Source organism: Podarcis raffonei, chromosome 1, assembly GCF_027172205.1.
Source record: "Podarcis raffonei isolate rPodRaf1 chromosome 1, rPodRaf1.pri, whole genome shotgun sequence".
Classification (NCBI taxonomy): domain Eukaryota; kingdom Metazoa; phylum Chordata; class Lepidosauria; order Squamata; family Lacertidae; genus Podarcis; species Podarcis raffonei.
The window spans coordinates 70,977,291-70,989,570 of record NC_070602.1 but is presented as its reverse complement, the minus strand read 5'-3'; the positions used below and the strand labels follow the sequence as shown (position 1 = coordinate 70,989,570).

The window sequence follows — 12,280 nt, the reverse complement described above, 5'->3', positions numbered from 1 at the left end:
CCAACAAGACAAGTAATTTAACTCAGTGTATTAGTGACAGATTGCTCACTTCTTCGAATCACTAGAGAAAATAAACTTAATATTGTTACAGGCAGAGATTCTGTCTTCATTAGCCTCATAGAATCTTTCCAGCTAGCACTCAAAAGACTACTAAGCTCTCAATGGCCTTATTTTTCTTGTAGTGTTGTTTTGTTATTTTAGCCAAATGCATTTGCTTATCACGGATCTGTTACAGTGAATTTTTTCATCAAAATTAACTCTGCAAAATGCAATCATGAATCAGTCTGCCAAATTCAATGACTATTACAGATAGATTTGGGGTGCAATTTACTTACTTTTGGGTATTTTGGACAGGCAGTATGCCACTATAGAGTCCCTAGCCTCAATCCAAAGCAAATGAGTTGTGCTTAAATCCCAGTGAAATCCATGGGATTATTTAACTGTGAGTAGTTTAGCTCTCATTAATATTAGTGGGAACTGACTTTGGGTCAGAACACTGGTTTCAGCTTCCTGGAAGAGTGGGAGGAGAAAGTACATCAGTATAATGTGCATCAGGCATCCCCAAACTCGGCCCTCCAGCTGTTTTGGGGCTACAACTCCCATCATCCCTGACCACTGGTCCTGTTAGATAGGGATGATGGGAGTTGTAGTCCCAAAACAGCTGGAGGGCTGAGTTTGGGGATGCCTGATGTGCATGATATGCAAGCTTCCAGAGAGGGTTACCTAAAGGCAACCTGTGTTTTGCCCAGCACCATTCTCTGCCTACAATAAACCCAAAGAAGAAGGATATGGTGAGGGACAAGGTAAGGGCCAAAGGGATGGTAGGGGAATAGAAGCATGAGCAAGAAACAGCAATTGATGCTGCATACACACTACAGTTACCAGGATTATGTGGGGAAGTAATATAGTTTAAATGTGTAAACTTTTTTCTTTAATCAGCTTCTGGAATGAGGGTGCAGTAATTTAGGTAGTGCTGACTCCTGTTTTGAGTTTTCTTTAATTAATTGTGCTTAATAGGTGCCTGCAATACATTTTATTCTGTCTCAATGCCATGAAATTTCATTATTAAAATGATCAGAAAAAAATCACATTCATGTAATTATTTATGCACAAGGCATATGTTTATTTAGGTATTCATGCTCGCTTTTCTTTTATTTCCTGTTTTAACAATTGTTTATGCCACTGCTAGTGGGATTGAAGCTAATTTTTGTGGCTCCCTCTGGTGGCTTCTCTCCCCCCCCCCCCCCCGCCGCCCAGAAAGTCCCAGACATTGCATTCCAGGGTATTCTGGGGAGGAAATCACTACTACTTGGGGGGAGAGGGAACTACACTGGTTCTGGTTCTGGCATGTTCATGGAATGTACAAGAACAAAGTGGTGAGCACAGGTACTCTGGAGGGGAAATGGTTGCCTCTAAAAGTGAACACTGAAGTGAGTTCAGCTGCCACAACTGCAAGAAATTTGGAGGGGGGGGTGCTATGAAAGGGGGGGGGGAGAAAGAAAAACATGAATGAGAATGTCAATTCTGCCATTAACCATTGTCATACCCTACCCCCAAAGATGCTCTTTTTTGTCATTATTAAATTCCATATACCGTATTTTTCGTTCTATAGGACGCAGATTTTCCCCTCCAAAAATTAAGGGGAAATGTGTGTGCGTCCTATAGAGCGAATGCAGGCTGCGCCGCTAAGCCCAAAGCCAGAACAGGAAGACAGAGCACTGCGGAGCCCTCCGTCTCGCTGCTCTAGCTTGGGGATGGCTGTGCGCACAGCCTCTCCAGGGCAGCGGGGTGCCTTCACCCCGCTGTCCTGCAGAAGCTAGCAAGGCTGTTCCCAAGCCAGAACAGCGAGATGGAGCCCTCCGTCTCGCTGCTCTAGCTTAGGGACAGCTGCGTGCAAAGCCTCTGCAGGGCAGCGGGGCGCTGCGCTCCAAAGGCTTCAGGGATCTTTGAGGCTGGCAGTGGGGGAAAGCAGTGCTTCCCCCCACCGCCAGCCCCACAAGCTCTGGTGAATGTACCTTGAACGCACCTTGTTTTAGAGGGGGAGAACAAGAAAAAAAATTTTTTCCCTGTTCTCCCCCTCCTATGGTCCGGTGCGTCCTATGGTCCGGTGCGTCCAATGGAGCGAAAAATACGGTAAGAGATTTTGTTCCCTTTGAAATATCTGCCTCAATCCACTTAAATACGATCAACGTGGGACTTTATCCCAACGTTACCCCTGTGATTTCCATTATGATATCTGTGATGTGTCTCCAGAAGTCTTTTGGTAATTCCAATTTTATATGTTTTTAATGTGCTTAGAAGTTTTTTTAATCTATTTTACTTATTTAATAAAATTTATACAGTGCTTAATTGTAACAAACAAACAAACAGGTACTAATAGCAGGGTACAACTTTCAAAGGCATACTTTCATTCAGATCTCCCTGAAATGAATGTTTCAGCAGAGAAAGTCCCTAGAAGCAGATTTCGCCACTTTTATCTATACTCCGTCATTGATGGTTGAAACTCATTGAGGTTTCTAATAAGCAGAAGTGAAAATTTTAATCTAAAAAGCTTAGACAATGTTTAGGCGTGACTTTTACTGTTTTGAAAATATCTAACAGTTCTGTTGCTGCAATCCCATGTAAACTTATCTAGGAGTAAGCCCCATTGAACTTTGTGGGGTTTACTTCTGACTAGACAAGCATATACTGTGTATGTTCTATAGGCAAAGTCTGTTAAATAACTTGCACATTGGAATTATTTGAAAGCTTTGATGCAGCTGAAGACTACAGTGGTACCTCGGGTTACAGACACCTCAGGTTACAGACCCCATTAACCAGAAATAGTACCTCGGGTTAAGAACTGCTTCAGGATGAGAACAGAAATTGCACGATGGCAGCATGGCGGCAGTGGGTGGCCACATTAGCTAAAGTGGTACCTCAGGTTAAGAACAGTTTCAGGTTAAGAACGGACCTCCAGAACGAATTAAGTTCTTAACCCAGAGGTACCACTGTATAGCTATAATATTCAATTTTCTAGTTTCCAACCAAAGTGTTTCAGGATTTTTATTCTTGTTTTATACACAGACTCTTTTACACAATCTATACATACATAGTATACACTTTACATATAATATGTTTACTTATCAGGTAACACAGCAACCTCAGTGGGGAAAAGCTATTTTTAATGATATGTTAATTGAATGGGATGCTAGAATGGCTCTTTTCCCCAGAAGTGCCCCAGCTGAGTGATAAAGCTTCTCCTGATCAGTAGAGCCAGCATATATTTATAATATCCCTATCTGTCCTTCAGTTCCTGCAAATGGAAAATAACCCAATAATTTCAAACTATATTATGAACTAGGATTGGACACTGGCACACACGCGTGCAGATTTCTCTTTTGGATTTTGTATGCATTATAATTTTAAAAGCATTAATCCCACCCTCCCTGCCCCTTTCTTTGTTTTTTTTCTGCTTTGAAATTTCCCTTCTTTTATTCTACTTTGAAACTAAAAAAAAAATCAAGGCTGGGTTAAGATCATGGGTGTTATGACCTGAGATCCGAGCTCATAACTGGGGAGTGGATTGGGGCCCCAGCAGCATGTCTAGAAAAGCAACACCGGGCAGAGAAGCAGTCAAGTACTGCTAAGGGTGAATCTGTCCAAGAACATGTAAAGTCTGCAGGGTTATAATGAGGATGGGGATATATAAGAGGGTTATCCCCCTCTCCCCAGCTACAACCCTCCCAAGTACTTCCCCTACACACACCTTCTCTTTTTTTAAGTTTATGTTGGAAAATAAAGTTAGAGTCTGCTTTTTACAGAGTTGCCTAAGTATAAAAAGCATTTATGCCCTAAGGAACTTAATGATTGGAATGATCTCAGCTCAGAAGGAGGTGGGGGAGAGAATGCAGGGAGGAGAGAGAAGGCAGAGGCAACAATAACAAGGTGTGATAAGCAAGCACTTGGTATGAGGCTGTGTTTATTTTAACCTTCAAGAAGAATTTTGTTAAAATGTCAAGGCTCATGTGAAAAAGCAAAGGACAAGATTACAAACTTTAACAGGATTTATGATACAAATACAAATAATGATCACTTCCTACTCATTTATGGTAGCAACTCTCATCCAGCACTTTTCGAGCGAGGTATTAGGCCTCATTGCAACTCCTATGCAAGGTGCATAAGTATTGTTATTACTGTGCCCATTTTATAAAAGATTTGTGGAAATTGGTGGCTTGTCTAAGGTCACTAACTGAGCCAGTGTAACGAATGGTTGACTTCCTACCCAGATATATTTTAGACCCCTCCTTTTCTCATGCCATTACAGACTTTTCTTTTCTTTTCTTTGTTCCTTTAGCGGACGAAAAGGTGCTTAGCAATTTTAAAGCTCTTAAGATAGCTCGCAAACTAAGACAGATGTTCAGCATAGTTTTAATGTTTATCGTGTACAGAACATGATAAAAGCTTTGCAAACTCTATGTGCTGTGTATTCTTTCCTTTTCCATTTTTGCGGTCCTCCATCTCTTTGTGTAACTCAAGCAAAGGAAGTTTGCCATGCTTGATTAGCAAGATAACATGCTGAGAGTTGGTGAAAATGGATTCCTTTTAATTAAAAGCAATGGTGATGGGTAATATTGCTGGAGATTCTGCATGTTTGCTGGTCAGTCTGTCGGCCTCCACATCATATCCTTGCAACAGGATCGCTTTCCTAAGTAGGCAGGTCAAGCAATCAGACCTAAGGATTAAAAATACAGAATATATATGAAGGAATGGAAGTTAGTAAGCATTTTGCGTAGAACTTTTTCCGTGATGCCCACATGAAATGGGGCAATTTCAGTATTTCAGTTCCACCCTATTTCTATTCCCTAGTCTGCCACAGTCTCGGTGTATTCAGCAGGTTGAATGCCAGCAGCTGAAACAGCTGTTAGGCCATACTGGAATGGAGCGGCATGCTGCATCAGGACCTGGATATTTCTCCTGACATCTGGATGCTGCTGGGTTGTGAAGCCTGCCTTAGGCCAGGAGACTGTAGTAGCCTTGTGGCTGTGAGCAATAGGGTCTTTGCTGCTCTTTAAGCGATTAGGGCACTGAAGCAGCAATAATGCTGAATTATCGCTTGGTTGCTTTCTTCAAGGAAACTTGGGACAAAGGGATAGTCAAGGTGGAGTATTTACAGTAAAGTCATGTTCATGGAGACAAGGCTAATTGCTGTGCATTTAAAATAAAACCTTTCAGCTTACCTTAATCTTCAGATAGCTATGGACAATTATAAAAACAAAAAAACCCCACCCCCATTTTATTTAATTTTCTTAACAGCACGCTAAACAAATATTCATTCCGAAAAGCCAACAATACTCATTTGAAATCATTAGGAAGAGAAAGAAAGACAATTTCAGTTAGTTTTCAATCGTGGCGTTGAGTCCAAGTGTATGGAACAGACAGCTAATTCTAACTATGTACAGTTGAAGGTATATGAAAGTCTATGCTGACTAGAGACCAAAACAAATGAAATACGTAAAATGTAAACTTCTAACAACTGCAGGGAGGAATATAAGGAAAGGAAAGTGTCAGTCTGGTGCATTGATTTTCTTTTTTTACAGTTTCACTTTATCAAATTGGAATGGTGCTGCTGTAGTTCCAAAACTATCTGCTGCAGCACTTTTCTTTTATGGTGTGTATTTTTTAAATACAAATCATATGCAAAGCAGGAAATATGTTTTAATGCTTTTACCCGTTCAAACTGAAAAGAAATAATCCTTTGTTCTCCCCCTTATATATTTAATGCATTAAGGACAATATAAGCAAAGAAGGCCTCTCACACAAATCTCTTTTGTTTGAATAGTGCTAGATTCTGTATTGAAGACCAATTTGTTGCTCTCGGTTAACCTCTAGTATTCTAAAGGGGTTATATTTAATTAACACTGGCTAAAGGCCTGACCTGAGAGGCAGCTGAAAGTGATTGAACTGCAGTTTTGAAGCCAGAATCTAGTCAGCTGGGAGAAGAGTTGGGGGGGGGGGAATTAGAAACCACCATTTACTGAAAAATTCCTTCAAGCTAAGCTGTATTTCAATGGGCCATTTAATGCTCAGATGGACAAAGGTATTACTTCAGTCATTGAGTTGTATCAAACCCTTTCTCAGAGGCCCTGTTTAAAAAACTCGACAGGAAAAGTGGTTTAGCATCATATTCTCAGCAGAGCAACACTCAGTCTGTTGAAAAAAATATGAGTGAAATGAGGTGAGGCGCAGCCACAGAGTCAGTGTGAGTTTTTGCCTTACCCTCAGGATGGTTTCATGAGGGAGCTGCATTTCTGAGTTTAGGAGCTCCATTTTCAATATAGCAAAATTCTCTCTCCTTTCTACTCCCAATTTACTGTTGTGACTCGGACACAGAAGAAATATTGCTTTCTGGACATCAGGAGTGATATATATATATATATATATATATATATATATATATATATATGGAGAGGGAATGTTGCTATATATATTGTTCTGTATTTATATTAAAGAATAGGTCAGCCTCTTTCCATGTGTAACTGCATGCTGCTCAGACTTCAGAAACTTTGAGCTCCATGTGAACTCTAAGTTCATCTCTCTTCTTTGAGTGGCTTCACACAATTTCTTCTGTTCCATGGAACCCTTGGCTTAACACCCACACACCCACACTCACACACACCACTATATCATAATACTGTTTCACACCATCCCAGTATTTGAGCAGTAGAAGATTCCAACGGTTCCAGATGCTTACCTGGGTTTCCTTTTTCTTTTTGAAATGGGGCACAGTAGAGACTGTGTTGTCTTTAGGAGACTTATTTACACATCTATAACAACCTGAGCCTACAATGGAGGGCTTCGTAGCATTAACACCCCAAAAGGGTTCTTGTTTCTTCCATAGCTGCAGCCTTGGATCAGGGGTGAAGGAAGAAGAACTGGCCCCCGGTGTGTGGGGCGGGGCAAACTTCCTGCTGGTGCATGCACGCACACCATATGTATGGCGCATGTGTGCACGCCGCTATGTACCATGCATGCATGTGCCGTACATACGGCGGGATACTCTGCTTACGGCTGCAGTGGCGGTGGAGGGATCCCACTGCCATCCGTACGGTGCTCAGGCGGCAGCGTGCATGCATGTACGTAGCGGCGGTGCGCATGCGCCACTGGGTGGTTTGCCAACAGCACCACTCAAGCGCTGTACGGATGGCTGCAGAAGGTGCAGCCATGAGCGGAGGATCCTCCGCATGCAGCTGCGGTGGTACGATGGCAGTGGCTTGCACCGCCATGCCCAGGAACGGCGAGGTGAGCCCCCCGTGGGGTGCCTTCTTGTCATCCCCCTCAGAGATGGCACCCGGAGTGGGCCGCCCCCTGCCCCCTTCCTCCGCCACTGCCTTGGATTCAAATAGAAATCAAGCATTGCTCTCAAAGGTTGCTCTGACTATCTCTCAAGCTCGCTGCTTTACTTCTGGGTCACAACACAGTCCCTTTGAACTCTAAACTCAGGGTTTGTTCTAACTATCTCTGGGTTGAGGGAGGGGCTCCACCAATTTGCCAACTTGCACAGAACCCCTTTTTCTTCGTTCTCTTAATTGCCCATCACCCAGGTGATCACCTCAACACAGGAAGCTAGTCTGTCTTATATTTTAGCATTGCATCCAGGGATTAGAAGGATCTTGCATCTAGCCTACTACTTAATCCCCCTCAGCTCAATACTTCCCTGCTAGGAGGGTGTTCCACAGCATGGGATCTGCAACACTAAATGTCCAACTTCTAGTTGAGGCCAGTTGGGTGTCTGTGACATGCGGGACAACTAACAGCACTCCTCTGGATCCTCTCAGTAATTAAGATGGGATATAAGAGTGCAGCCAGTCCTGGGCCCAAGAACCCTGAAAATGACCTAGTAGCATATGTACAGCCAGTGCAGATATTTTAGGAGAGGTGTCAAATGCTGTTTGCCATCAACTTCAATCAGCAGTCTAACTGCTGCATTTTATACCAGCTGGTCTTCCCAGACTAGGCCCAAGGGAAACTCCTCATAGATCACATTGTGGCAATCTAGTACCAAGGTTACCAAGGTTATGTTTGGGACCACATTGGCCAAGTGATCTCAATCCAGGTGCAGCCATAGCTGGTGTACCAGTTGAAGCTGGTAAAAGGGACTTCTAGCCACAGAGAGCACTTGGACCTTTAGTGACAAAGCTATGTCCCTGCTCCTTTAGAGGGAGTGGAAACCTGTCCAGAACTTTCTCCATGGTAACTCTGGAACTCCTTGCCCATTGTTGTCCATAAAGATGACCTAGAAATATTTTAAAATAAATAAATAACAATGGACAAGCCTACATATTTTCAGGACCTCTGAAAGGAATACGTTTTCTTCCCTGTGTGCTCTGCTCAGAATGGGGGGGTCCTTGCCTGCACCCCAATCTCTTGAGTGAGAAGCAGGTTGATCAGTTTCTCAATTGTGGCAAAAGGTGCAGCCCATTTACTATGTTCTGTAAAGCACAACATGGAGTGGAGCCAGCTCCAGGTTACATGCCTCTAACTGCTATCCATGTAACCCTTTAAGGCTTCTGTTCTTTGGTTTCTTCAGAGTGCTGATAAAATCTTAGAAACTGCCTCCTCTCTCTCTCTCTCTCTCTCTCTCTCTCTCTCTCACACACACACACACACACACACACACACTCATTTCAAATGTAAACTTTTGTAAACTTTTCCCATTTTGTAAACTTTTTGTCAGCTCTGATGCTGTTACAGTAAATATATGCCATTATAGGGTGATGGGTTACATTATACTTAGAAATTTGCTGAAATTTAATAACACTAATAAAACAATTGCTTTATTTCAGATGGGAAGCAAATGCTAGTATGTAGAGGCAACGGCCAAGTGCCAAATTCTTTCAATTGCCGCAGCGGCTGGCAGCTATTTGTGGTTTATCCAAGTGTACTTTTGTGGCTTTGCTTTCGATTTTATGGTAAACTGGTTGTGAACAGGTAATTCAAGGAAGTTATATTTAAACATCATAATTGAATCTGCCCTATGTAATTTGGCTGTTCTCAGGGAGCACAATACCCCTCAATTTACTATGTCAAAGTTGCAGTTCAGAAAAATAAGTGTCAAGCCCTCTGTTGAAGAGCACCCTATGTATGTAAACCACAAAGGGGATTTTCTTGTCACTCCTACAGGGGCTGTGGGTGCAGAGGTCCTGATGCACATACATGCTCCTCCACCCACAAGCCCACTTTAGTTTCAACTTAGGGATCAGCTCCAAGCACATAAAACCCATTGTACAAGAAGAACTGCCCTCCACTGAAATGAGGAAAACCAGTTATGCAGGACTGCCTATGTAACCCTGTCAAGTGCTGTTACAAAGGGTCCTATTAATAATAATAATAATAATAATAATAATAATAATAATAATAATAATTTCTTTTCTTTGCATCATACAATCTGCAGGGCTTTGTATCAAGGCAATAGTTTCTATATATTTTTCATACCGTGAAGCTCATTTCAGTCACATTAAAACAAATTCTATAACAGATAATCCTAGACCAATCCTTAAAAATAAAAATAAAATCCCTCTGTTGTCCTTTGCTCACTGGACTCTCACACTCTGGTCTCTGAACTAGGCACCTCTTAAGCTATGTAGTTGCCATCTTTATGTTGTTATTGCTTGTACCACTGTTGTGTTTTGAGACGAAATACATTCAGAAATGCATATTTTGAGAGAGAATCTAAGAAAAATTACAGATTTATGTAGAAACAGAACAGAATTATGAGCGAACCCATGCATTAGGTGGTTTAGTCCTGATTCCCCTTCTCCAGCTTAGATAATGAAGTGACTGACTTGTATGAAGGGGCTCCATGCAGACATCTGACTTGTCTGATTTTGCAAAAAGAGAATGAAAGAAAGAGATCGTGCTAACCAGTCGTCTGCATGAATGGGTGCTCCCAGAAAATGCCAACTTCATTCCAGTCATAATTGACATGGTAGAAGGGAGGGGCCTGTACTCATATCTACACATTCTGAATGGACCGCATTACATGGGTAGAAGGACAAAATGTGAATGGCAAAAGACGGTTCCAGCTTAGTAGCACACTTTTGCCTAATGTCTGGAGCAAAAGAATTTACATGTTTGTAAAAACTGTTTTTTCATGTGTTGTTTTTTTTTAACGGCCAGAGAAATCATTATTAGTTGTTGTTTTTTTAGGTTTTTTCTTACAGTTTTCTTTTAAAGATAGCAACCAAAAAAACAAAATTTTGAGACCTGGAACAGCCAGAGATTGTTTGATGTTTAAATGCAAGAATGTTAAAAGAACTGTTAGCAACATTTAAAGAAAATGTTACGTTTCCCACCATGCTAATTTTTTTAAAAAACGGAAACACTATGACTGGCATTGTAAATTAGCACTGCCTTTTCAATACCACTTGCACATACTGCAACAATTAACACTGCATTGTTGATACTCCAGCATTCAAGAAGACAGCAAAGAGAGGCAGTTGCACCATCTCTTTGGAGTCCATGACAAATTATCTGTGGCTACTAATATTTGCACCAGAGTGCATTATCTGTTCCCTATAGCAACAACTGACCGTCTGTTTCTTTTGAAAGCTGAGGCAAGAAATCAGAATCCATAAAGCACTGATATGGTTCCTCTAATTGTTAATGCTTTTCCATGCAATTATGTCCTTTTCCGGAATAATAAAAAAAATTCCCCAGCAGAGGTCAGGATCTTTGTCACTGACTTATTTTACAGATCCTTTTAACATCTGTCCCGCAGACTGCCGACTTCATTAGCAGATAAGAGACCTTAGTGTGCTCGGAGCCTGCTAAGTTCTTGTTCATCTTTACAGCTGTGGATTAACTCAGGCTTTCCAGAAGAGGACAACCAGATGGGATAATAGATGTTATTGGGTTGTGACAACAAAAGAAGCCAGAAATGAAGAAATAAATGTCCAAGTTCCAAGACAATTCAGGAGAGTTGTTTGGAGCTTTTTTTTTCTGAACAGTTACAATTGCCAGTCTGTTCTTAAGAAATAAGAAAAGCGGCATTGCACTAAAAAAAGGAAAGTCTATTCATATCTGTGTGGGAACCTAATCAGGCTCTTGTTTCCAGTGACGATGGCTCCCCAGTTGCACCAGGTCTGCGACAAGAATACTCCTTTTGTGTGCCGATTAATGTGGAAGCGATAAAATTTCCTATAAGAGACATATGTGTTTACATCTTGAGATGTGTTGTTTGACAAAAAGCTTTGTTCTCTGCATATTTTCCTTGCAGAGTTTCATGCTGAGTTGTTTTGCTGGAAAGCTTTGATTAGCTAGAATTAGTTTGCCAAAGTAAAATAGGCACTTGTTTCATGAGTCTTCTTGCTGAGCTGTAAATTATAGTCAAATGTAGGAGTGATGGAAAGAAGCATTGATTTGTAGTGCTCTGACCAACTATAGGCATAAAAATGTAAGGACATAACTCATTAAAGAACTACAGAGAGATATAAATATTCCATGGTCCAGTTCAAGTTCAGTTCTTTTAACAACTCTTATTTTTACATCAAGTGGCTGTAGATTAACATGTTAACAATGGAAGCAACAGCATTTAACATATTTAGTCATGCTTTCTTCCATTTAACTATTGGTTAATTATTAGTAAAATGAGAAATAACTGAGAGACCTACTGAATGTGCTTGTTCTAACTTGTCAGACAGCTAATGGTAGCAAAACTGTTAGACAAGTAATTACCCTTTGGTAATAAGGATTGTTACCTTAATAATTACTGTTACCATTAATATTATTTAATGTTAATAAGGATTATACACTATTTGTATTGCATATTGACTTGAATAAGATACAGATTTAATAGCCCCCACTCTATAAATGTGAGGGCCACCTCATTTCCTTTCTATATTACTGGCAAAAGAATTAAGAATGCAGTATGGTGCATACTTACTTGGCAGTAAAAACCCCACTAACACTTAGTTTTCAAGTGGTTGGCATAGAACTGTGACATAAATCTACCTTCCATACAATAAATATACTAGTTAAAAATGGGTTTTTAAAAATGCTATAATGGCAAAATGTTTATAGAGGGCAAAGTTGAGAGCAGATAGATAGGGCTGTGAAGCATGGAAATCAACACTCTTGAGTGCAAGGGGTTTATGAGGGTTGCGGGGGGATCGAGTCTGGGAAAAACTCCACGGGGAAGGTACAGGGGGAAGAAACTGATTTCAGTAGTGGGTGCCACCAGATAGGTTAGAGCGTGGTGCTATAATGCCAAGGTTGTAGGTTTGATGCCTGCGTATATGGG

General features: G+C 41.1%; 1 protein-coding gene and 1 long non-coding RNA gene across 18 annotated transcripts in view; one reads left to right on the top strand and one right to left on the bottom strand.

The window, feature by feature from the left end:
• The window catches only part of SOX6 (SRY-box transcription factor 6), a 448,703-nt gene that overhangs the window by 360,727 nt on the left and 75,696 nt on the right, over positions 1 to 12,280 (top strand). The gene's annotated exons all lie outside the window — the stretch shown is intronic.
• LOC128415776 (uncharacterized) overlaps positions 4,565 to 12,280 on the bottom strand; it is a 123,912-nt gene continuing 116,196 nt past the window's right edge. The window contains exon 4 of the long non-coding RNA XR_008331058.1: positions 4,565 to 4,714. This is a non-coding gene — a long non-coding RNA (uncharacterized LOC128415776). The remainder of the gene's footprint in view (positions 4,715 to 12,280) is intronic.